Genomic DNA, 24,689 nt, shown 5'->3' on the forward strand with positions numbered 1-24,689 from the left:
CACATTAAGAATGAAGCCTGGGCATGGAATAGGTCCCAGCCAAGTCTTTAAGGCCTGTTCTGGAGAGTAGGAGCAGAGAGAAAGGCTCCCACACATGCTGCTGGGCCACAGCAGGGCCCTGGCTCTACCTGGCTCTAGACCCTTGCAGACACGCTCTGGTTTTTCGAGAGGAGAATTGGGGGTGGGGGTGGACACAGAGGGGGATCTGGAGGTAGGTTGTGAATAACCACAATGTTTTTTATTCTGTTTATTTATTTTGAGAGAGAGAGAGAGAAGAGAGAGGGGACAGGGGGAGAGAGTGAGGAAGAGAATCCCAAGCAGTCTCCTCACTGTGAGTGAAAAGCCCAACATGGGGCTCAAACTCAGGAACCTTAAGATCAGGACCTGAGCCGGAAGTCTGACGCTTAAACTACTGAGCCACCCAGGTGCTCCCAATGTTGTTTTTTAAAAAGCATCTGCCAACATCATACTACTGGGTCTGATGTCCCATTTTACAGCATAAATAAAAACTCAAGGAAAATAAATGCATTAGCTCCTATGAGGTTGGAAGTGGTATGGATGGTATGGTGTGGGTGGGCCAGTGGGGGGCAGAGTGAGGGTGGGGGTGGGGGTGGGGGGCCTTACACAAGGAGGGCAGGCTTGGAGCAGACAAGACACAAGAGGTACCTGTGGGGGAATGAGAGTCTTAAGCGTCCTCTTAAGTGTCCTTATGCAAGTCTGGGCTGTCAGGGACCTTGTGGGGGTGGGGGTGGGGGTTGCCCAGCTCTCACCCTCAAGGTCCACTTGTTCCTGGTCTCTCTACTCACTGGCGTTCTTTTTGTCCCATTGCTGATGTAGGTAGCACAAAAGGATGTTTATATTTTCTGTCACAATGATCTGATCAAATGGGTACTCCCACATGGGCAGGTAGACTAAGGGACGTCAGTTCGAAGCTTTGCACACTGAGCCAGCATGAAATCGCCTAAAGTTGCTTTTGTTGTAGACTGTCAGTCCTTTAAAAAAATCTGCCATCTTCTGTTTCCTCTGTCGCTGCCCCAGCCACCGCCGCCGCCACCACAACCGCCTTCTTAGCCGCTGCCCCACTGTAACTTCCAGCCACGGCACAGCCCACACGTATTTATTTTTTAAAGTTTTATTTATTTAAATAATCTCTGCACCAACATGGGGCTTGAACTCACGAGCCTGAGATCAAGAGTCACAGGCTCTGCTGACTGAGCCAGCCAGACGCCCCTAAATCATTTCAGTTTACTTCTAGTGGCCTCAGCTGATGTTGCCCAGGAGAATCATTAACCATCATTAAACAAATAACCTCCGTTTCTCCTCCCTCACAAGATACCCATGTGAGAAGCAGGTTGAGCCCCAGTGTTTGGATGTGTGGCTCCTAATCAACACTACTACAGTTGACCTTTGAACAGTACAGATTTGAACTGCATCGGTCCACTTATGTGTGGATTTTTTTTTTTTTTTTGATAAATACAATACAGAGCTGTAAATGTATTTTCCTTATGATTTCTTAATGGAATTTTCTTTTCTCTAGCTTACGTTATTATAAGAATACAGTGTATAATACATCTAACATACAAAATAAGTGTTAATCAACTGTTTGTGTTATTGGTAAGCCTTCGAGTCAATGGTAGGCTTTTAGTAAAGTTTCTGGTGAAAAATCCAGATCCTATCTGCCAGATCACCAGGGATCCACACTGGAGGAGTCAAAAGATATACATGGATTTTCAACTATGTGGGCGTTGGCACCCCTACCCACCATGTTGTTCAACTGTACATATTTCTTATTATAAATCACAATATTATACTATCTTTGAAGTAAATTATTTTGGGTATGACATTTAGTACTTTATGAGGGCAGACTATCCCAAATATACTCTAAACATTTGCACAAAATGCATGTAACTATTTTCATGTGATAAAATTTTATTAATTTCTTGTCATTTAATTCATGATTATTTTACACTTGGTGACATAGGCTGAGCCAGAAGTCATGCCAAATCCCCAACATTTTAAAATCAAACTGTGTCTTATATTGATTTTTCTTTTGATATAAACATTACATGTTCACTGTAAAAAGAAAAAAAAAAGACACAGACAGGCTAAAAGAAGAAAATGCATACTTGTAGCCCATTCTCAGAGTTAACCACTATTCCCCACCTGATGTATATTCTCCCAAATCTTTTTCTACGTATGTACATGTGCATGACTGGGTATAAAAAAAAATACTCATACACCTGTAAAACACGAATAAGGCTTTGTCAAGTTAATAGCTACATTACTCATTTCTAATATTTCTACTTTGTAAAATATTTGCCTGTTTTTGTTTCATAATTACCTGTTCTTATTTATGGTGGCTATTCTTTCACTTAGTTCCCTGAAGTTTTATATACATTTTTATTTAAAATCTCTTCAAGATTGTCTCCAGTTCCTTAAATGTACATTTTCTTGTTTAGGGGGTCTGAAAACCACCTTTAGTGTTGTTGGTCTTTCTTATAGATTTTGTAATTCTTATTTGTGGCTCATCTTCCATGGGAGTCATCTTTCTCAGGACTTCTTTATGTGCTCTGGGTGGGAGGGCTTCCTCAAGGGAGGTTTCGGTATTTTCCTATGGGTTGAGGCACTGTCTCCAGACCAAGGCTTAGGCTAGTGGACCAGAACTATTGACTCCATTTTCACACATCACTGGGCAGATGGCTGTGTTGAGCCACACAACCTCTTAGGCTTTTAGTTCATTGGCCATTTAGCTCAAAGGCAAGCCCAGCTGCTCTTTCAGTCCTTGCTGGTTTCCTTGATGGGGGTCTGGGGAAGGCCATCCCAAAATGTGCCACTTTGGCATATTGATTCTTTTAAATTAAAGTCACTTAAGAGGGGCTTCTGGGTGGCTCAGTTGGTTAAGTGTCTGACCGGCTCAGGTCATGATCTCACCACTTGTGAGTTTGAGAGCCACATTGGACTCTGTGCTGCCAGCTCAGAGCCTGGAGCCCGCTTTGGATTCTGTGTCTCTCTCCCTCTCTGTTCTGACCCCCCTCATACTCTGTCTCTCTCTTTATCAAAAAAATAAATAAAGATTAAAAAAATTTTTTTTAATAAAATAAAATAAAGTCACATAAGAAATAGCCAGTGCCAGAAGAACACTCTGACTTGCCCCACCTTTGTCCCCAGAAAGCAGGAAATAAACCTCCCATGTGAAAGGTACCCTCCCTGTACCAGGATGTAAAAAGACATTCTATCATAGGGCCCCCAACAGGCCCAGGGACTCCTTCTCTCCAGGATTCCTCCATGACTTTCCCCAGATTGCCTACGCAGCCTCTTGGCCCTTCTTGTACCAAAGTGAGGTGCCGGTGACCCTTCTTGGCATCTTATTTTTTAACCTTCTTCTCTCATTCAGCTGCAGGTGTGTGTGGGGGGCGGGGGGGTATACAAAGAACATTTCCATTCTGGGATCCTCTGTTTCTTTCCTCTTGACACTTTTTAAGTCTTATGTGGTTGTACTATTTTCCATATTTGGTTGCCTCTGGTTAACTTTTGATCTTTTTTTAACAATTCATTTTTTGATTACTTTAAGGAGTGTGGGCCTGAAGGAGGTTGTGTGCTCTGGCCTCACTTGTACCACATTTCCCCAGAGTCGAAGCAGGTGCAGCTCTCAAGAACTCACAAGATGCCAGGGTCTCCTGGGTTGTTGCTACTGTGAGAGGATGGTATGTGCCCCTCAGGCCACAGACCTCCTCACAGTCAGCCGGTGCATCGGTCTCCCTCTTTTTCTTTCAAGTCCTCCAACCCTCAATTTCTTCATCTGTGATATGAGTTATTGTTGCCAATAAGCTATGTTGAAACTCTCTCTCTCTCTAAAATGAAATTAGACTGCCTTCCTGCACCCAAACATAGAGTTTTGGGGCCCAGGATTTCTGAGAGTTTCTGGGGCACAGCCTGACATGCGCTCTTACTCATCTTCCACTCGTCTTACTGCCACGATTCTGCCTCTGTAGCTCACGACACTTAGAGACTTGGTGACTGCCAGGCCTCAGGAAGAGGACACGGCCCTCTCTCCCCCCTCAGCCCATCTGAAGCCAGGCTCCACTGACTGGGGAGGAAAGAAAGCAGGCTGAGGAGAGTAATTTCCATCTGCCTCAGAGGAGAAGTGACTGGCCTCCATCTGGCAGGGGCCACCTCAGCCCCCACCAGCAGCAGTCTCCAGACCTGCACACTCCCCAGAGACAGGAGGAAATCCTTCCCTCCCCCAGCCCAAAGCACTCTTCTTTGCCAGCTACAGGATGACTGAGAGTGAGAGCACCCCTTTCTGTTAGGGGCAGTCCCCTAACAGAGAAGGGCAAATATTGCTGCTTTTCCCACCTACCTGGGGTCTCCCAGAACATTTTAACCACTTGACAAATGCAGGAACCATGGACGATTCAAGGCCAATTAAAGTTTCAACCCAGCTCCCCACCACCGTACCACCTCTACAAATATCACCTGTTGGGACAAGGGTAGACCGGAACGGGTAGGCTTAGGAGAAATATTTCCTATTACTGCTTTGGAGAAGCTGCTGTGGCTGTTGCCGACTTCTTTGTTCTGGGCAGAGAAGGAAGCCAAATGCCTGAGCCAGAGCCTAGTGCACTGACCAGGTGAGGGACTTTAGGCCCCCTCAGGGCCTTGAATCCAGAATCAAGAGCCATAGAGAATGAGGAACGGTTGTGGGATCCTCTGTGGGTTAGGATCAGAGACTTCTCTTTACAGCCAGAAAAATGGCCATTCCAGAGGGAAATTGGAAATCGTCTTCGGGCCCGAGCCTTTCTTCGTTCCTGCCTTACTTCAGGGGTTGGAATGTTCTGCAGCACAGACCTCAGGTGGGTGAGATCAGACTCAGAGCTCACAAAAGCCAGCCAGGAAGCGGAGAGCTGGAGCTTCCGAGTCCTATTATCTAACAAGGGTTGGGTGTGGGTGGGATTCGTGCCTACCTGCAGAGAGGCCTCCAAAAATCAACCTTATCTTGACCTTTCCTGTGAGCCAGCACGCGTGCGCTCAAATTTTAACAAACATCATGACCTTTACTTAATAAAGCCCTGGGGGAAAGCCAGGGCAAATGTTCCCACTTTGAAGTGCTTCATAAACGACGTGGCGTCTTCCATGTGTGAGGATGACAGGAGTAGCCCACTGTCACCTGAGTCATTTTTTCCAGATGTGGTGAGGGGAAAACAGCCAGCTGGTGTCACGGGGAAAGTGCTGTATTCAAGTGTTGGTCAGGGTGTTGGCCAGTCACACGGTGCCATGCCGCTGTTGCTAGTCCCACCTCCTCGCGTTGCCACTTCTCACCTGTGATACGGAGATGGCGAGGGGACTAAGCCGTGCCTTGTATTTCTCCCCTAGAATGTGTGCACTCATAGTTGTGAGAGCTCTTGAAAAAAAAAATCACATGCCAATGACTTGACAGGCTGCGTAGGGGAAATGTACACTGAACTTAGGGTTTAAAGACTCTGGTTGGATCTGAGTACTTCTTAGTTATGTAAATTTAGGCAAGTTACTTAAGGCCTCAAGGCCTCCGTTTCTTCACCTGTCAAATGGGTATAATCCCCTGGACCTGACTCCCTCAAGAGGTGGGTTAAGTGAGATGGAAACGCACAGGAAGTGCTGTTATTTGATGCCGTCACAGGTGAGGTGCTCTTATTTGGGCCACCAGGGCAGGGTCTTTCTTGGCCTCCATCCTCTCTCAAGGGAGAAGAGCATCTGCCAGTTGCCCTAGTAACCTGGACCAACGGCTGGCTTCCTGTAGGGGCTTTCCTGCTCGCGCACAGTTTCGGTTTCCCCTCTTAACCCCTGCCAGTGGCTTAGAGTGGTGGTGGAGGGGTGCAGGTTGCTCGAGCGGAGGCCCTCTGCAGACCATGCTCCCTCCACTGGCATCGCTTGCCACGACTTTGCCCTGCTCTGCAAAATGGAAAAGAGAACCTGGTTATGCATCTCACTGGTTTTTCTGCTTTCTTTTCATGACTCATTTTCGGGAGTATTTCAGGTAAACCACTTTTGGTGAAGGTACTTCTTGGCTCAGTTTTCTCCTCATTTTCTCTGAATCAAGGCTGACAAGTCTGCCTTGTGTGTCCGACCTACCATCTCCAGAAAACAGGCCAGGCCACCGGAGATCACCAGTTGCCTGGGCTGTCTTCAGTGGGGACCTGAAGGGATTTGGGCATCTCTGTAGCAGTAAAATTCACTCACTGGGTGTCCTCCATGAGAAGTGGGAGCCACCTGTCCCCCTTCTGCCTTTCCTTACAGGCAACTGGCACTGGCTGAAATCTCTCCATTGGTGACTCACTTCTTTGTGTCTGAGTCCTATATTCAATATAAAAGCCCTGGGCATCACTATAGTCTTCAGGAGTAACACTTCCTATTCCCAGAAAGTCAGGGACCAGACTAGAAGGACTTTGTAACTTCCCCAGGTTTGCTGTTCTTACTATCCTGTGTTTCCTATAATCATTATCTGTGAAACCCATGAAACAAAAAAGGCCTATGTGTTTTATCCATGGGGGAGCCATAAAAGGGTTTTGAGCCCGAGTCCTCTGTACATGCAGGTTTCCTTGAGAGGTGGGTAGACCAGCTGCCTGATGAGAAGGAGGCAGGCCTAGTCCCCAGACTGCAAGGAGGCAAGAAGTCCTAGGGCACTGATACAGGACCTCGGGGCCTGTAAGCCCGACCTGTAGGGAGGCTGTGTGTGAGTTTCTGATCTCTCCTAGCCAGGTATTTATAAAGAGCAGGGAGCACTTCACACACTTACTTAGTTCTTGCAGGAATGGTCTCTGAGACTGGTTTGAAAGACATTTATCCAGTGATCAGAGAGCTATCAAAACTGACTCCTCACTTTAAGACTGGGAGGTGGTACTGTTATATTATGTTCATTTTACAGATTGGGAAACCAAGGAGCAATAACCTGGATTGAGAATCTCAGATTCAATTGGCTTTTATTGAACTGTGTTGCATGTCAGGCATCTGGCAGATGTTTTCCCAAGGACTATCTCCTGTAATCCTCCCAAGAACTTGGTAGTGTCTGTAGGCTATTATCCCTGGTTTACAGGTGAGGCATGTGTAGTCCTGTAATATTGTGATTTATAATAAGAAATTTAGGGGTGCCTGGATGGCTCAGTCAGGACAGCATGCGACTCTAGATCTCAAGGTCCTTGAATTCAAGCCTCACATTCGACATGGAGCCTACTTTAAAAAAAAAAAATGAAAGAGATATATATTTGATCTTTGTCATTACTCTGTCTTCAAGATTGCTGATCTTTTATTTTTTCTGAATCATCTAATCTGCTATTGATTCCCTGGTATATTTTTCATTTCAGTTATTGTATTTTTTAGCTCTGATTGGTTCTTTTTTATATTTTCTGTCTCTGTTAAAGTTCTCACTGTGTTCATCTGTTTTTCACTCGAGTTTGGTAGTTTCTTTATGTCTATTACTTTGAAGTCTATCTGGTAGATTGCTTATCTCCATTTCATTTAGTTCTTATTCTGAGGTTTCATCTTGCTCTTTTGTTTGGACTATACTCGTCTCTCTCCCTATTTTGCCTAACTCTCTTTGTTTCAGCGTATTAGGTAAATCAGTTATGTCCCCTGGTCTCGAAGGACTAGCTTTATGTACAAGGTGTCCTGTGGGGCCCAGTAGTGAAACCCCCTCATCACTGGAGCAGGGTGCCCTAGGTGTTCATGCATGCATCCTCTGTTGTAGCTGGACCCAGATTCGTATGGACTTGCCAGGGCAAGGGGCTGTCCCCCAGCTCGGCTGTCTGCAAGGGTTGGCCATGACTACTACCAGTGTGCTGGTGGGCGGGGTGCAGGCCTTCAGTGCAGCTGGCTGACAGGCCTGGTGGCTGCAACTGTTACCAGTGCTCTAGTGTGCAGGGCAAGCTTCCCAGGCCAGGGGGCCTCTTGGGAGGGCAGGTTGGGTGGGGCAAGTCCACACAGGAATGCTGGAGCGGGGCGAGTGGTGCTAGCAAGTTAGATGGACAGTGTTGGAACTGGCTCCCACCAGTGCTGGCCCAGCTAAGGAGAAGGGGAATGAGAAAAACATGGTGCCCACCAGCGCTCTGTCCCCAGAGAATGTGCCAACTGATCCCTGCTTCTTCAGCACATGACCTAAAATTAGTAAATAAATTTCCTTCACGTGTAACCCAAGTGCTTTTCAAACTGCTGCCTTTGTGTTGGCTCTCCCAGCTAGTGAGCTCGTGTGCACCCTTTGAGAACAGTCTTGGTTTGCCCACTGCACTCTAGGTCTCCCAGACAGAAGCCCTGTTGGTTTTCAAAGCCAGACTTTATAGGGACTCATCTTCCCGGAGCAGGTCCCCTGGGCAGGGGTGCCTGATGTGAGGCTTGGACACAGCATCCTTCAGGGAGGGACTCTGCTGTTGCGATACCCCTCCTCCTTGTGGGTCCCAGCACCAGGGCTATGCATCCTGACTGGACCACAACTCTGCCCCTCCTACCCGACTTGATGTGGCTTTTTCTTTATCTCCTTTGTTGTGTAAAATCTGTTCTGCTAGTCTTCAGTTCCTTCACAGAGATAGCTATTCTATATGTAGCTGTACTTCTGATGTGTCTGTGGGAGGAGGTGAGCTCAGGATCTTCTTGTTCCACCATCTTGATCTTGCCTCAAGATTGATTCTTGCACTGGCTGAAATCTACCCATGAGAGTCTTCTTCTCGATGATTTGTATTTTTTGTGGCTAACAAAGGTCTTGTCAGATCTGATTACAGCGTCATATTTTTAATAATCGTGGCAGCTAGCTTTTATTGAGTGTTTACTCTGTGCCAGCACTGTTCCCAACGCATCACTTACTGCATTAGCCCACTTAGTTCTCACAACCACTCTGAGGTGGGAACTATTATCATGCCCATTTTACAGATAAGGTAACAAAGGCCCAGGGAGTAAGATAACAGGCTCCTACAGCCAGAAAGAGGCATAGCTGGGCGCAGGGGGACAACTCTGGCAGTTACACTCCAGATCCCATTCTATAGCCACCCCTCTGCCCCCTTGCCTAGCTGGGCTTCATGTCAGTAACACATGCTCATATCATCTCCTTGAGGGAAACAAAGCTGCCATTATTCTAGCAGGCAAGGCTGTGCTAGGGGTGCAGACCAGGTGCAGGGTTGGTCGCCAGCTGCAAGTGCTGCCCTGAAACCCCTGCCTGCTTCTAGCTCTGAGCTCTAAGCTTTTTGAACTTGGCCATTTAACGAATGCTCACCGGCCTCACTTTTATCATTTAAATCAGCCTCTCTCTGTGGGGTTGTTGTGAGGAGGAGAGGAGGTATTTCTGCCAAGCACTTAGCAGGGCTTGGTGGGCAGAAAGCATTTGATGAGGAGGCAGGAAAGCTCTTGGGGCCTCAGTCCACATGGCTCCGTTTCGTGCTGGAGCTCCCGATCTGCCAAGAGCCCATGAAACCAAAAGTAATTTAAAAATAACTCGTCTTTCACTTGCATTTCTCATCGCTAAGTGAACACACAGTCCTCAGCAATGCTTTTGATTTCTCTCAGTGGCAGTGTGAGATTCTCAGTGCTTCTCACACTTCTCTTTCTGCCTTCTCTCGCCATCGCTCTCACCTGCCGCAGATGCCTCTGCTCTCCACTGGCTCTCAGCCTCTCCTGCCCTTGGCCGTTTTCCATGCCCTCCTCTCTTCCCCTGAGTTGTATCTCAAGAATGGCTGATAGAGCGACGCTCCTTTCCTCAGAGGAGGGGCTCGGGAGAGACCAAAGAGAGTGGAGCCAGGACCCTCAAAGAGATGAGAGAGTCTGAGAACTTGTCCATTATTTTTATCCCCCAACACCAACCATTGCTATTGTTTGGTAAAGGAGGAGGTGCCTGTATTAATTTCCACGGGCTGCTCTAACAAAATACCACAAACTGGGTGATTTTAAGCACAAGAAATTTATTCTCTCACATTTCTGGAGGCTAGAAGTCAGAAATCAAGTGGGTAGTGGGGCCATGGTCTTGCTGAAGGCTCTGGGAGAGGATTCTTCTTTGCCTCTTCCCAGCCTCTCATGGTTGTTGGCAATCTTTGGCTTGTAGATGCATCATGTCAGTCGCTAACTTCGTCTTGACATGGCCTTCTCTATGTTCAAATTTCCCCTTCTTATAAGAATACCAATCATTGGACTAGGGCCCACTTTAATCCAATATGACCTCATTTTAGCTTGATTACATCTGCAAAAACCCTACTACCATTCAGATTCAGAGGCTAAGTCATATCTTTTTAAGGAACACAATTCGACCCAACCACAACAATGCCCTATTGCTCAGCTTGGTTCTAAGCCAACCCATTCCCAGACTGCATCCCCAGAACTGGTTCCCTCAAGTGTTTGAAGGTGTCTCTGACTTTAGTCCAGATGAACCTGGGAGTCCTCTGTTTATGGACCAATTGTAGAAACTCCCACTAGCTCTAGTCGCTTATGGATCAGTCAGGTGCTTGCCTGATGTCATGAGGAAAGCTGAGGAGGAAAAGGACCAGAAGCATAGCCAGTGAGGAAATACATTTTCCAGAAGTGATAACTTTTCAACAGCTTTTTGAAAAGGTAATATATTGACCTAATGTTTTATTTATTTATTTTTGAATTTTTATTTATTTAAAAAAAATTTTTTTTAACATTTTATTTATTTTTGAGACAGGGAGAGACAGAGCATGAACAGGGGAGGGTCAGAGAGAGAGAGACAGAATCTGAAACAGGCTCCAGGCTCTGAGCTGTCAGCACAGAGCCCGACGCGGGGCTTGAACTCACGGAGCGCGAGATCATGACCTGAGTCGAAGTCGGCCGCTTAACCGACTGAGCCACCCAGGCGCCCCGAATTTTTATTTATTTTTGATAGAGAAAGCATGAGCAGGGGAGGGGCAGAGAGAGAGGGGGACAGAGGATCTGAAGCGGGCTCTGCATTGAGAGCAGTGAGCCCAACGTGGGCCTCGAACTCACAAACAGTGAGATCGTGACCTGAGCCGAAGTCAGACAGATGCTCAACCAACTGAGCCACCCAGGTGCCCCTTGACATAATGTTTTAAAGGTACTATGTAAACATAATATTTTATTAAGACTATGAGTGAAAAATGTTTTTCTCCTATGAAGAATCAGTCTGAAATACAATGTTAATAGTTATGCCATATTAGTGGGGGAAAGAGGAACTATTTAATAACTGGAACTAGAAAAACATACATATGGATTAAAAATGAAACAGGATCCCCATTTAACACCACACACATGAAATCAACTCTGAAGGGATTAAGGACAGTGTTGAAACATGTTTATCTTTGTGGAAAAGATAGATGGCTATCTTTCCTGCATTCGAGAAAGGAAAATTTGGGGGATACCTGGCTAGCTCAGTTGGTGGAGTATATGACTCTTCATCTCAGGGTTGTGAGTTTGAGACCTACATCGGGTGTTGAGATTACCTAAAAATAAAATATTTTCTTTTGAAAAAGGAAAATTTCCTTAAGAAAGTATAAGAAAGCACCAGCCAGGGCCGCCTGATGCCTCCGTTGGTTGAGCACCTGACTCCAGCTCAGGTCATGATCTCACGGTCCGTGAGTTCGAGCCCCGCGTCGGGCTCTGGGCTAATGGCTCAGAGCCTGGAGCCTGCTTTGGGTTCTGTGTCTCCCTCTCTCTCTGCCCTTCACCTGCTTGGCTCTCTTTCTCAAAATAAATAAACATTAAAAAGAAAAAACAGGGTGCCTGGGTTGCATAGTCGGTTAAGTGTCTGACTCTTGATTTTGGCTCAGGTCACAATTTCACTGCTTCACAGGAGTTCCAGCTCCTCATCAGGCTCTGCACTGATGGTGTGTTTCTGTGGCCTGAGGACCGGAGCACACCTCCTATTTGATGGAGGCGTTTCCTCCCCTTCCAGAGAGATCAGCTAGGTAGCATCTATGCTGGACACAATGGCAGAGAAGATGTCATAGCCATTGTCATTAAGGGACGCCTCCTTTTTAATTAAAGGATTCATGATGGGCCAGCAGAGAAACACTTGACAGTTATTTAATCATTTGCACTTGATCTTACATAAGAAAGGCTTTCCCACAACACGCATGCCTGCTGAACCAGGGCAGAAGGTAACAGGAAGGAGGCCCCCTGAGTATTGTGATTACAGGGCCCACACCTGCCACCACACCCACACCCTGAGATTCCACGGAAGGGGTGGGGGAAATGTGATGGTTCAAAGACAAGAAAACAGAGAGATATTGTTATTATCTCCAAATTTTTTCCCAAAATATGAGATTTGCAAGTGACTCTGGGGCCTTATTTTCCCCGACCCCATTCCACCCCCAGGCCAGTATGCTTAACAAGATGAAAGATGATGGTTCCTTACAGTTTGCAAAATGCTCTGTATAACATCATCACATTGGGACTTCCTTAAACACACACACACACACACACACACACACACACACACACACCCTGTGAAATGGTTGTGATTGTTACCTTTCATTTATAGCTGTCACTTTTATTTTACTGAGGCTCAGTGACTTGTCTAAGGTCACAGTCTTAGTGGCAGAGCTGAAAGTAAGACTCTGGACTCCCTGTCCAGTATTCTTACCCCATGTTGTTTATTTTTCACTAAGATCTTTGAAGTTTCCAGACAGAAAGCTAGGAAGGGCATGTCGTGTCAGCAGGGAACGGCCACCTGCCCCCTCAGCTGGCACCTGGCCCTTTCCCATGAAAAGGCAGAATGGAAGCAAAGGAACAGAGCCTACATCCTGGCCTTCTGCAGCTGGGGGGGAAATGGTGGCTCTGAAAGGAAATATCCAGAGAATGGCCTTCCTGCCACCTGAGCCAAAGACAGGGAGGAAGGAGCTGTGTTTCAGACCAGCAGCGCTCCTGTCATTTGTCGCACGAACCCTCTAGACAATATCCCTTGGTGTCCCTGAATATGCTGTTTCCTCTGGCGAGTCTAGAAAAGGGTCTCTCGGGAATTGTTCCACTGTCATTTAAAACAGTCATTTAAAGGAAATGCTTCAAGGTGTTCTAGTTGTTTCTGTCAAGTACTGATTGCTCATTGTAAAAATAATTTGGGAAAATACAGTCAAATAAAAAGTAGGAAAAAAGAGTCACACAACTACGAACTTACCCCCTGGCAGGGTATCTGTACACACACAGAGCATTCTTACCTCTCTTCAAGGCCCCAAATAAATTCTAACAGAAAGAGTTATGTTTCTACTCAGGATGTAGAAAGCTGCCCCAGCCTTTGCCATTTTGGACTCAAGCTAAAGGAATAGCCCCCTACCTGGAAGGTTTGAGCTCATGCAAGGGGGAAAAAGACATGACAGAACCATATTAAGGCTCTTAAAACTTCTTTTTGGGAGTGGCCTCTGTGGCTCCTACTCACATTTCACTGGCTAAGCCAAGTCACCTTCCAAGCATGATCTCAATGGAGTAGATAAGTATTAGCATCTTGCTGAGAGGAACATTGAGTAATTGAGACTAGTGATACAGTCTACCTCATGAGCATTTAAGAAGACTTAAATACAGCATTAAAACTTTCAGGAAATGAGGTGCCCGTGTGGCTCAGTCGGTTAAGTGTCTGACTTCGGCTCAGGTCATGATCTCACAGCTCATGGGTTTGAGCCCCGCGTCAGGCTCTGTGCTGACAGCTCAGAACCTGGAGCCTGCTTCAGCGTCTGGGTCTCTCTCTGCCCCTCCCCCACTCATGCTCGCGCTCTCTCTCAAAAATAAACAAACATTTAAAAAAATTAAAAAAACACTTTCTGGAACTAAAAACATGATGATCTAATTAAAAACTCAGTAGAGTAATTCAAAGAGCATAAGGGCAGAATGGAAAAATGAATCAATGCCCTGGAATATCAAGTAGAAGGAAATGTCAGACCACAGAACAGGACTACAAAGAGATGAGGGAGAACAATAACTGTGTTATCAAAACGTGCGTATATTTAACACACTTACCTTTTACTAAAACCTAGGCATTAAGGACTCTAACCCATATGACAGCTGAAGAAACAGGCCCAGGAGGGTTAAGGATCGATCCCAAGATCCCACAGCTGTGGCAAACCTGGTATTCACTCCCAGGTTGTCTGGTTTCTGTGACTGTCCTGTTAAATACTGCTGTTAACCACATTTTCTGCTTCTTAATGGCCATGCTATTTTGCCATGATAAGACGTGGAGGGTATGCTTGGGTGGCTCAGTCAGTCGAACACCTGACTTTTGATTTTGGCTCAGGTCATGATCCCAGGGTCATGGGATCCAGCCCCACATCGTGCTGAACATGGAGCCTGCTTAAGACACTCTCTCTCTCCCTTTACCCCTCCCCCACATGCTATAAATAAATAAATAAATAAATAAATAAATAAATAAATAAATAAAATAAAACTTGGAGGACAGATTCAGGACACCTAATGAGAGAAATAGGAACTCATGAAGGATAAAAGGAATTGCTGGAGGTGGTATAGGAATTAAATAAATGATAGGAGAAAGTAAGTCTGACTTTAAGAAAGACTTGCAGTTTAAAAGGGCTCACTGAGTTCCAGGCTGAGATTAAGAAAAAAGACATCTGGTAACATCCTGTAAAATTCCTCAATTCCCAGGACACAGAATTTGTATGAGCTTCCAGACAAAAAGAACAAATAACGTATAAAGGAGCCTCAGATTGTTCATCGGGATTTTTTTTCTTTCCTTCCTTCCTTCCTTCCTTCCTTCCTTCCTTCCTTCCTTCCTTCCTTCGTTTCTTTGTTTCTTTTAAATGTTTATTTATTTTTGAGAGAGAGAGAGAGAGAGAGAGAGAGAGAGAAAACATGAGCAGGGGAGGGGCAGAGAGAGGGGGACAGAGGATCTGGAGCAGGCTCCTCACTGACAGCAGCAAGCCTGATGCTGGGCGGAGATCATGACTTGAGCTGAAGTCTGATGCTCAAAGCTCAACTGACTGAGCCACCCAAGCATTCCCGTGGGACTTTTCATTTGCAACATTGGAAGCTAGAAGACTGTGAATAACACCTAATGACAACTGAAAGAAAATGAACTTGACCTAGGAATTCTATAAGCCCACCTGACAAGTCTCACCCGTCAGGGTGAAAGTTATTTTTGAATATGATATAGCAAAGAAAAGTATATCACCCACACACTTCATTTGAGGAATTTATTCAAAAGAAGAGCCTCTTTCCAAGCAACAAATGAATCAAGGCAAAAATCTCAGGATAGGGGAAGATGAAAAACAAGGAAATAGTAATGGTTAAGAAATAAGGCTAATATTTAATATACATTTGTATACCTAAATCTAAATGAATAATGACAGAGCGACTAGCAATTTATTCCCTAAGTTTGGATTTACAATTATGGTGGAGAGTTAAAAACACTGCTTTATAATCAAATCTAGCAGGAAAAAGAAAATGAAATCCTAGAGGAATGGATTATTTCATTAACAAATTAAATTACAGTAATGTAAGTAGGCACTCTATGATTAGAGAGAATGAGATAAGACCAGCTCTTCACGGGTAGAATAGGACCCTGCCCCTCTCTGCAAACATTCTTCTCCTGTCTGCTCACTGAATTTTAAATCAAGATGAGAAACAAGTTCTTTGCTTTGAGGCTTTGTTCTCTGCTCAGAGATCTCCTAGGACTTGAAAATGTCTTTATTTTAAATGATGGCAATCACTGCCCTTCAGCAGGACTTTGCTTGTTAAATTTTATCCTGAGAAGAGCTTTAGTAAGGAATTTACAGGGCACAGCATGAATTCCAGGAAGGGGTGCATGAAGGGATAAGAGAGGGGGGCAAAGACCTGGAAGGAATTAACGGGGAGGGGGGTGTTCTTCTCCACTTCAGACCCTCTGGTCTGCCTCACAGGTTGGCGTCCCAACTCCCAGCACTTCCCTTCCCTTCCTCTTCTCTCTGACTGTTCTTTGCCTTCATTTCTCCACAACAGCATTGAAATTGTTAGTGTCATGAGTGATGGGACAAAGCATTTCTTTTTCTTTCAGCCTAATTTATGAGAGAAACAGCTGCTACTCATGGAATTTCTCAAGCTCAGAGCATAATTAAATGTGACTTTTTGCCCTGAAAAATGACTTTGGGGAGCTCCTGGGTGAGCAGTCTCCTTGACATTTAAAAGTGTGAACCTTATCTGGAGCAGCCCTTTGCAGGCTGATAGACCTCGTTGAACTTGAGCCATTTCAGCCCCACTGTAGTTCTTTTTCATTTCTGTTTTTCAATTACACATCAGCAGAAGATTCAGTTTGAATATAAGGGCATTTTTCATTAATCCAGAGAACCAATAGAAAGCTTAAGTGGCCATAGTTTACAGAGAATACAGGGAAATAAATATTGCATTGGTTTTTTTTCCTGTGTTCATTTCCTCTTGTTGTTATTGATATGCAAGGAACATAAGCTGGAGGCCTGAGAGTTCTCTCAGGTTCTCACATCTCCAGCCCCAAACGTATCTTGTCCTCTGGCTCCTCTGCTCTGCCGTGACCTTCGACAGCTCCAGTGTTCAACCAGCTATACCTCTTTCTGCCTTCTTTCCCTGCCACATTTGTATCTATTACAAGAATGACCCCGTTGTAGGTACCAGTATTTTTCAATTATAAAGATTGCTCCATTTGGGCATGATTGCACAGATATATCATTTTTATTACAAATAGCTACTATAAAGTGCAAAGGCACTGTGATAGGCATTTTATACACATTTTCTCTATTCTTACACAACCATGTACACTTGATATTATGATTCCTGTTTCACAGATGATGTTTTGGTTATCTCTTGCTGTGTAATGATCACCCCCAAGACTTTCGTGGATTAAAACAATGATTTATAATTATATGCTTAGACTTCTGTTAGTTGGGATGGTCAGCTGGGTGGTTCTCTCTTGGACTTTCACATGTGGTTGTAATCAAATGGTGGCTAGGGCTGGAGTCAGTGAGACTGGACATCTAAGATGGCTTCTTTACTTATGTGTCTGATGTCTCAGCTGAGATGACAGGACAGCTGGAGGCTGGCTAGGTATATGTATTTCCACATGGTCTCTCCCTGTTGGGCTCCCTCACAGCAGCATAGTATCAAGCCAGCTGGACTTCTTATGTGACCACTGGCTTCCCCAGAGCTAGTGTTCCAAGAGATCAAGCCTTCTTATGACCTAGCATCACTTCTGCTGCATCCCATTGGTCATTTTATGCAGCCAAGTTCAATGTGGAACTACAGAAGAATGGGAACCCTGTGAGACAGGGTTCACTGTTGAGTAGAGGGCATCTTTGCAGACTAGCTACTGTAGGTGAGGAAATCAAGGGTCTGATGGGTTATGCCATGTCCCCAAGATTATACTTCCAGTAAGTGGCAAAATTGAGATTTGAACCTAAGCAGTCTGTCTGACCCCAAACTCTTTCTTTATCATTCTATTTCTTGTGTTTGGTTACTTTGGTTCTCTAGTATAGCATATCAAATACTGTCTCTAGGATGGTCTCTTTTAACTTTTGCCAGGTCGCTGACAGCATCAAGAGTGGCTTGGCTGAGTTAACAGGGAAGAAATCAGGTAAAAGGAGTAGCACAACTACCCAAAATTCCTTTGGGGCCCTATTTGTAGGATGAAACCACTCAAATGTTCCTCAAATCAAAAGATATTTCATTAGTGGCTGGTCAGTTATGCTGCCATCCCCAAAGAAGACCAAAATGTCTCTCTTTTAGCTGCACTCTGGGGACCATGAATATAGCCCTTCGACCATTCCTACAGTTGATCATTAGGACATTGATGAGCAATCATCTGTTTAGACAGAATATATGTTGTCCCAAAGTGAAGACTTTGGCAATGTCAGGAAAAGAACAATTGGGGTAATGATGATCCCTTATATTTGTAAGTGTCCTGTAGCTTGTAAAGCACATCCACATATTTTATGGAGTCAAGACAGACTGGTTTTGCTTTAAAAAAAATCCCAGTACCTTAAGACAACAAAGGTTTATATCTCACTCACTGTATGGGTTCATTACAGATTACTCTGTTCATATACCTCTTCCCTCTCACTCAAAGGCAATGGAGCAGCCACTATTCAGAACATTGCTAGTGATCATGGCAATGTCACAGTAGGTCTCAGTCACAAATTAAACATTTGGCCCAAAAATGACATGAATCACTTCTCAAAATTTATTAGCCAAAGAAAATAATTGGCTGGAACTGGTCACATGACTCTACCCAACCACAAGGACACCAATGTAGGGTTTCAGAACGAATCAGTCTAATATGTACCATTTTGGCATATGAATTATTTTTTAGCTGAAAATAATCAAGGCCCAAAAGACTCAGGAAGAAACTTTGACCTTCCCCCTAACTGCCTAAAAGAATTCAGATAGAGGACCTGTTCCAGGAAGGGGGCTATCACTATAATAACCTCATCATGATACAAACTAGGGAGGACTTTAGCATAATCTGTTAAAATTCTTCTCTCTGTCCCACTGTTTCTGTATGGCCCAGCAAACATTTGTTTGCCAAACATTTACTCTTTTTCATCTTCCTGTAAAATTTCTTCCTTCTCTTTGAAGTCCCAGACCCTACTCCCTTCTCCTTAGCTCAGAATGACATATATACATAATTTTGCCTGACTGTTTTTGGAGTCCCCCATATTTATGTGGATTCCTCATATGTACAGAGTTAAACTTGATTTTCTCCATTAATCTGGCTCATGTTGATTTGATTCTTAGATGAGCCAGAAGAATCTTGAAGAGTATAGTAAAAATTTTCCTTCCCAACATCAAGAAGTATAATCTAACATGTGTCTAGAAGGGGATAAAACTGAAATGACTATTTGGCAATAGCACTAGTAATTATGACATATAAATGGCCTTATAGTTTTTCTTAGCAATGCAAGGAGTTGTGGAATTATTCTCATTTTCCAGAAGTATGGAAAAGGCAGAAATGGCAGAGAAGCTTGTTACATAGTATGTGAATTATGTCTCAGTGGAGCTTGTAGGGGTGGAAAAATTTTTCCCTTCTTCCCTTCTAGCTTCTTTGGCTAGTCTAGTAATTAGATTGATATAAGACAGATTAACAGGAGAAAAACAAACACATTTCATATATACAGGAGCCCCATAAAAATATGACACCCAAAGAACAGCCAGGTAATTGAGGTTTATATAGCATCCTGAGTTAAGGAAAAGTGTAGAGGTCTGGGAATACAAAGGAAAGAAAGGACATTCACAGGAAGGTGAGAGGAGATGTTTGTAAAACAAAGGTTACCCTACTATGCAGATAAGTTTCTTAGGTAAAAAAGTATTTCTGGTAATAGCTCTCCTTCTGGTACAGACCCACTTTCCAATGTAAATTTAGGCAGTTGAGGGGGAGGTAAAGAACTTTCCCTGGATCTGCTGGTTTTTGATTGCCTTTAGCTCAAAATAATCCTTATGTCAGAGAGACATTTTTTGGGGTGGCAAAATCTGCTCCCCTTCAAGCTGTTATAAAAAACTGAAGGTGGGTGAAAGATGAGGTGGAGTGTATGACTTATAAGGAGAATAAACTCTGTCTTTTACAAGCCTGGTTAATATACAATCACCTTAGAGTTCCTATACTATTCATAGCACATAAGAGAAGCAGTGGGTATGATGCAGGGGCTATTAACTTGGGGTCTATAGATAGAGGGGGATGGTTCACAAACTCACCCCAAAATTGTAGAGAAAATAAATGTGTATAGATGTTCATTTTGGGAGAGAGATGATCCACAGTTTGTATCAGCTTCCTAAAGAAGTCTATGAATGCCAGAGGTTAAAAGAAAGAACAATGGACCAAGAGTCAGGAAACTGAGTCCTAACTCTGCCTAGCTCTAACAAGTTGACAAATTGCTTGTCTTCTTCATTTGTAAAGTGAGAGGCAGGACTCAAGCTCCCTTCTAGCTAGGTGCACAAGGTGCAGGCTAGTTTATGGTCAGACAGATCTGAGTTTATATCCTGGCTCTACTTCTTACTAATTGCATGCCATTATGCCAGTTCTAGAAACTGTGTCAAAGATGAATACCAATGCAGCATTCTTGGGAGGATTAGCAACCAGGAGTAGAGAACACCTGGCAGTCATTATTATTAAATGATGCTTCCTATGAGTCTATGTCTGGTTTAAGTCCTGCTTAGCATTAAATACCTTTGGTGAATGGGCATGGTATTCAGGGAACTCAAGGCAGTTGTGCCAAATCCAGATGTCAGCAAGGCCTTGCCCTTGGCTGGTTCCTACTCTAGAAAGGAAGTCTGGGTGGAAGCTTTGCCCAGCCTCATCCATGGACACACTATGCCTGACTCATCCCCTTCCTGAGCTCCCCAGCAAGGCCAGCTCCTGTCCCTGCTTGCTTCTCTAGGCCTGAGGTCTTGCTGAGTTATCATCGTCTGAGTCATGACTTCAGTGGAAGGCATCTCTAAGAGACTGAACTGACAAAAAAATGCCAATACTGATGGAGCCACAAAACCACCCCCTTGGCCATTCCAGCTTTCTTTACTGGCTGCTGCCCATGTTGTTACTACAACCATTATATCCCAGATTGACTCATTGCTTCTTGCTATAGCTAGGGGAGGAATTATTACTCCTAGTTTAGACTTAAGGTGTCTGAAACCCAAAAGAATCAGGTAATCTACTCAAGGAAACACAGTGAGCTGGTGGTAGCCAGGTCAGACCTCCTGTCTCTTGGTTCCTTGTCATCTCCAGGCACAATGTTATTGTGTTAGTTTCCTATTGCTGCCATAACAAATAACCACATGTTTAGTGGCTTAAAACAACACAAATTAATTAAAAACAACAATGAGATACACAGTGAGATACCCACTACATACCTATCAGAATGGCCAAAATCCAGAGTGCTGCCAACACTAAATGCTGGTGAGGATGTGGAGCCACAGGAACTCTTGTTTATTGCTGGTGGGAATGCAGAATGGTACAGGCACTTTGGAAGACAGTTTGGCATTTCTTACTAAATGAAATGTACTCTTACCATATGATCCAGCAACAGTACTCCTTGGCATTTACCCAAATGAGTTGAAAACTTATGTCTATACAAAAACCAACACACAGATGTTTATAGCAGCTTTTTTCATAATTGTCAGAGTTGGAAGCAACCACAATGTCCTTCAGTACGTGAATGAATAAATAAACTTTGATACAGAAGTGTTGGTCAGCGCTAAAAAAAAATGAGCTATCAAGTCATGAAAAGACATGGAAGAACCTTAAATGCATACTACTAAGTGAATGACACCAATGAGGAAAGGCTACATATTGTATGATTCCAACCATATGACATTGTAGAAAAGGTAAGACTGTGGGAACAGTAAAAAGATCAGTGGTTGCCAAGGTTTCGGAAGGTGGTGAACAGGAGGAGCACAGAGGATTTTTAGGGCAGTGAAAATAGCCTACATGACACTATAATGATGGATGTATGTCATTGTAGATTTGTCAAAATTTGTAGAATGTACAACACCGAGAGTGAATCCTAATGTGAATTATAGACTTTGGGTGATTATGATATGTCAGTGCAGGTTCATCAATTATAACAAATGGATCACTCTGGTGGGGAATGCTGATAATGGACAAGGCTATTTCTGTGTGAGGGAAAATTTCTGTATGTGGAAAATCTCTGTACTTTCCCATCAATTTTGTTGTGAACCTAAAACTTCTCTTAAAACTAAAGTTAAAAAATTATTATCTAACAGTTCTGGAGGTCAGAACCTCATTGGACTGGAGGCTCCAGGGAAAAATAGATTTTCTTGCCTGTTGCAGCTTCTAGAAGCTGCCTTCATTCCTTGGCTCATGGCCATCTCCTGTCCTCAAAGCTAGCAGTGGCTAGTCAAATTTTTTCTCATCGCATTTCCTTGAGACTCATTCTTCTGTCTCCTGCTCCCACATTTAAGAGCTCTTGTGATTGCATTTGGGCACACAAAATCTCCCTATTTTAAGCTCAGTTGATTAACAACTTTAATTACACCTGGAAACTTAATTCCATCTTGCCATATACCCTAACATATTCATGAGTCCTGGGTATTAAGATGTGGACATCTTTGGAAGGTCATTATCCTTCCTCCCAGGGTCATGAATCAGTGTCCTGTGGTAGGAGATGGTGGTAATAATGACACTGGTCATAGACCAGCTGAGCCTGGCTTGAAGCTACAGATTAGTGTCTTTCTAATTTCGAATGTGGTTGAGTCTCATCAGCCCTTAACTTGGCTGGTGTCCCCATATTTTCCAAGCTCCCATCATTACCTTTTACTTAAATATTTAGAGAAAATTATTCATAAACTGAGGCCAGAGGGATTCCCTCTCAAATATTTCCAAGAATTCCTGGACTTGTGTTCACCCTCATGGTTTGTCTCGTCTCACTCCATACTGCTCCTGGCTTCCCCTGGATCTTTCCAATTCCCCCATCACAGGTTCTACACAATATCTACACTTTGCTCCCAGACAGGGACCTGCCCACCATTCCTGAAACAGGGCTGTCTGGAGAGAAGTAGGCTCGGATGCCTAATCAATTCCACTTAAGGTTTGAAGACCCTTGGAAGGGTTTAACATGCAGGTGAGGGGAACCTCATTGAGAACTTAGTACAGGCAGTCCCCAGTGCTCTGGTCACACTGTGTCAAGAGAGGCCTTTACTCAGGTCTTCCTCCTTGGGCCCAGCCCAAACCCCTCTCTCCTCTGAAACCCCAGGCCCCATGTTTCTTCTTCTAGGACCACTAAAGGAAACAGAAACCCTCGAATATTGACTTTATCATGCAGAGTTTAGCCACTTCAACCTGGCCTCCTACCTTTACGTAACCAAAAAGCCCATTAAAGTGTTTTCCCAAACAAAAGATAAATTCTTTGCCTAGGAATTCTTCTCCCACTCTTGGAATGTGAAAATGCTGCAGTTAAAAAATACAGCGAAGCAAAAACAGCTCCCTTTATTTCTAGTTTCATTATTTAGCACAGAAATCAAGGGTCAGTATGTGTGTTGTGATGTAAAAGACACAACACACATACTAATACACACACACACATACATGCACACATACAACTTAATCAAAGAAGCGATACCCACCCTTATTACTTGGGATACACGTATATTTTCTATTCATTTGTTTAAATGTTGATCAGAACTCACTAATTTTTTTTCACAATCTGCTGATGACTCACAACCTTCTCTTTGAAAAACATTTCACTAAACATAATACCCCCTTCTCTTCCCTCCCAGGCCTAGGATAAGTATTTGCATAATGCTTTAATGCCTACAAAGTGGGTTTTAAGGCATACATTATTCCATTTACTCCTCATGCAGTGCTAAAATGGCAATAATAACTCCCTTTTTACAAATGGGGAAACCGAGATCTGTTAAAGAAGTTCATCCAGAATCACACAGCCAGAAAGCAAAGAGTTTGGATGCAGATCTTTGAGTCTAAACCCAGTGGTCTTTTCACTAAGACCAGACTCCCAGTTTCCTTTTATACACCCTTGTTAAATAACAAAAATCCAACTGAGTAAATTTGAAGATATAATTGGCTTTATTCAATGATTCATGAATCAGGCAGCATCCCATCTAGCAAGAGCTACAGAAAAGGAAAGGTTTTTAAAGGCAGAGAGGGGGTAGGACAAGAAAGTCATAAATGGAAAAAAAGGATTATTTTGGGCAAGATTACTTGCATTTGGGGGTCAAAAAGGGTCTACTAGACAGATTACCTCACTAATGCTGACCAGGAAATTCCAGACTGACCAGTTAAGATTACATTCCTGGGGAAGGTTGAAACTGCAATTAGGTTAGGTAGCAAGTCTTGGTTTGGGGATATGGACTTAACACAAGTGATTCCACTTTGGGCCTATCTCTCTCTCTTTTTTTTAATTTTTTAAATATTTATTTTTGAGAGTGAGACAGAGTGAGTGGGGGAGGGGAAGAGAGAGAGGGAGACACAGAATTAGAAGCAGGCTCCAGGCTCTGAGCTGTCAGCACAGAGTCCAGTGTGGGGCTCCAACCCACGAACTGCAAAGATCATGACCTGAGCTGAAGTTGGACACTCAACCCAGGAGCCCCTGGGCCTCTTTTTTAACAACTTTCACTCATGATATAGTTTAGGTTAAACTAGACAATATAAGCCCACCCCCTTTTTTTTTTGCATATGCTAGATTCTTAGCGCTTTTAAAATCTCATACCTCTACTTTGTCAGCCTAAAGTTGGCACACCTGCCCTCCTTCCTCCCTCCTCGGAGGCAAGAGGCCCTAGCACCTGCCTTGGCCTTCACTGCGGCTGGTCTTCAGACCAAAGGATGCCTCCAAGAGCAGCAGGAGGGTTCAATCTCTGCCCTGGGCCAGGAGGGAGCTTAGCCCTTGAAGCTGGGAGATGATAGTCAGGAAAGACAAACTATGGGCCTGGAAAGCCACGAGGAGAGGTGATCTGGCCGTGAGAACAAGGAGCATTGGGCTGAGGGTTTCCTTCAGGAATATCAACTGATAAAAGGAACTGGGCATCATACATCCAGAAAATGCTAAGCAGGCAACTGAAGGAAAATCTGGGGGTAGAAACCATGGATGCTGGTTTCCAAGTTCAAATACTGCTTCTCCCTCTTTCTGTCTTTGCCAGTTCTGCTTCCTTGGATTTTCTACAAAAGCGATTGTTAGGAGGGGATTATCAACCTTCAAACACGTAGGCTCTGTGTTTATAGAGAAAGCTATCAATGTTTCTAAACACTGACCTGTCTAGAGAAACTGGTAAAGAAAAGGTTTCTAAACTGGGGCGCCTGGGTG

The 24,689-nt window shown here is 44.0% G+C and overlaps 1 long non-coding RNA gene across 2 annotated transcripts in view; it reads left to right on the forward strand.

Moving 5' to 3' along the window:
* The window catches only part of LOC109257162 (uncharacterized), a 119,692-nt gene that overhangs the window by 6,143 nt on the left and 88,860 nt on the right, over positions 1-24,689 (forward strand). The window contains exon 1 of one of the 2 annotated variants that reach the window (XR_008417862.1): positions 5,843-6,010. The exons of the other annotated variant lie outside the window; for it this stretch is intronic. This is a non-coding gene — a long non-coding RNA (uncharacterized LOC109257162). Of the gene's footprint in view, positions 1-5,842; positions 6,011-24,689 lie in introns of those variants that run through there. 2 annotated transcript variants of the gene reach the window in all.

Source organism: Panthera pardus, unplaced genomic scaffold, assembly GCF_024362965.1.
Source record: "Panthera pardus isolate Hobbes unplaced genomic scaffold, ASM2436296v1 HiC_scaffold_25, whole genome shotgun sequence".
Taxonomy (NCBI): domain Eukaryota; kingdom Metazoa; phylum Chordata; class Mammalia; order Carnivora; family Felidae; genus Panthera; species Panthera pardus.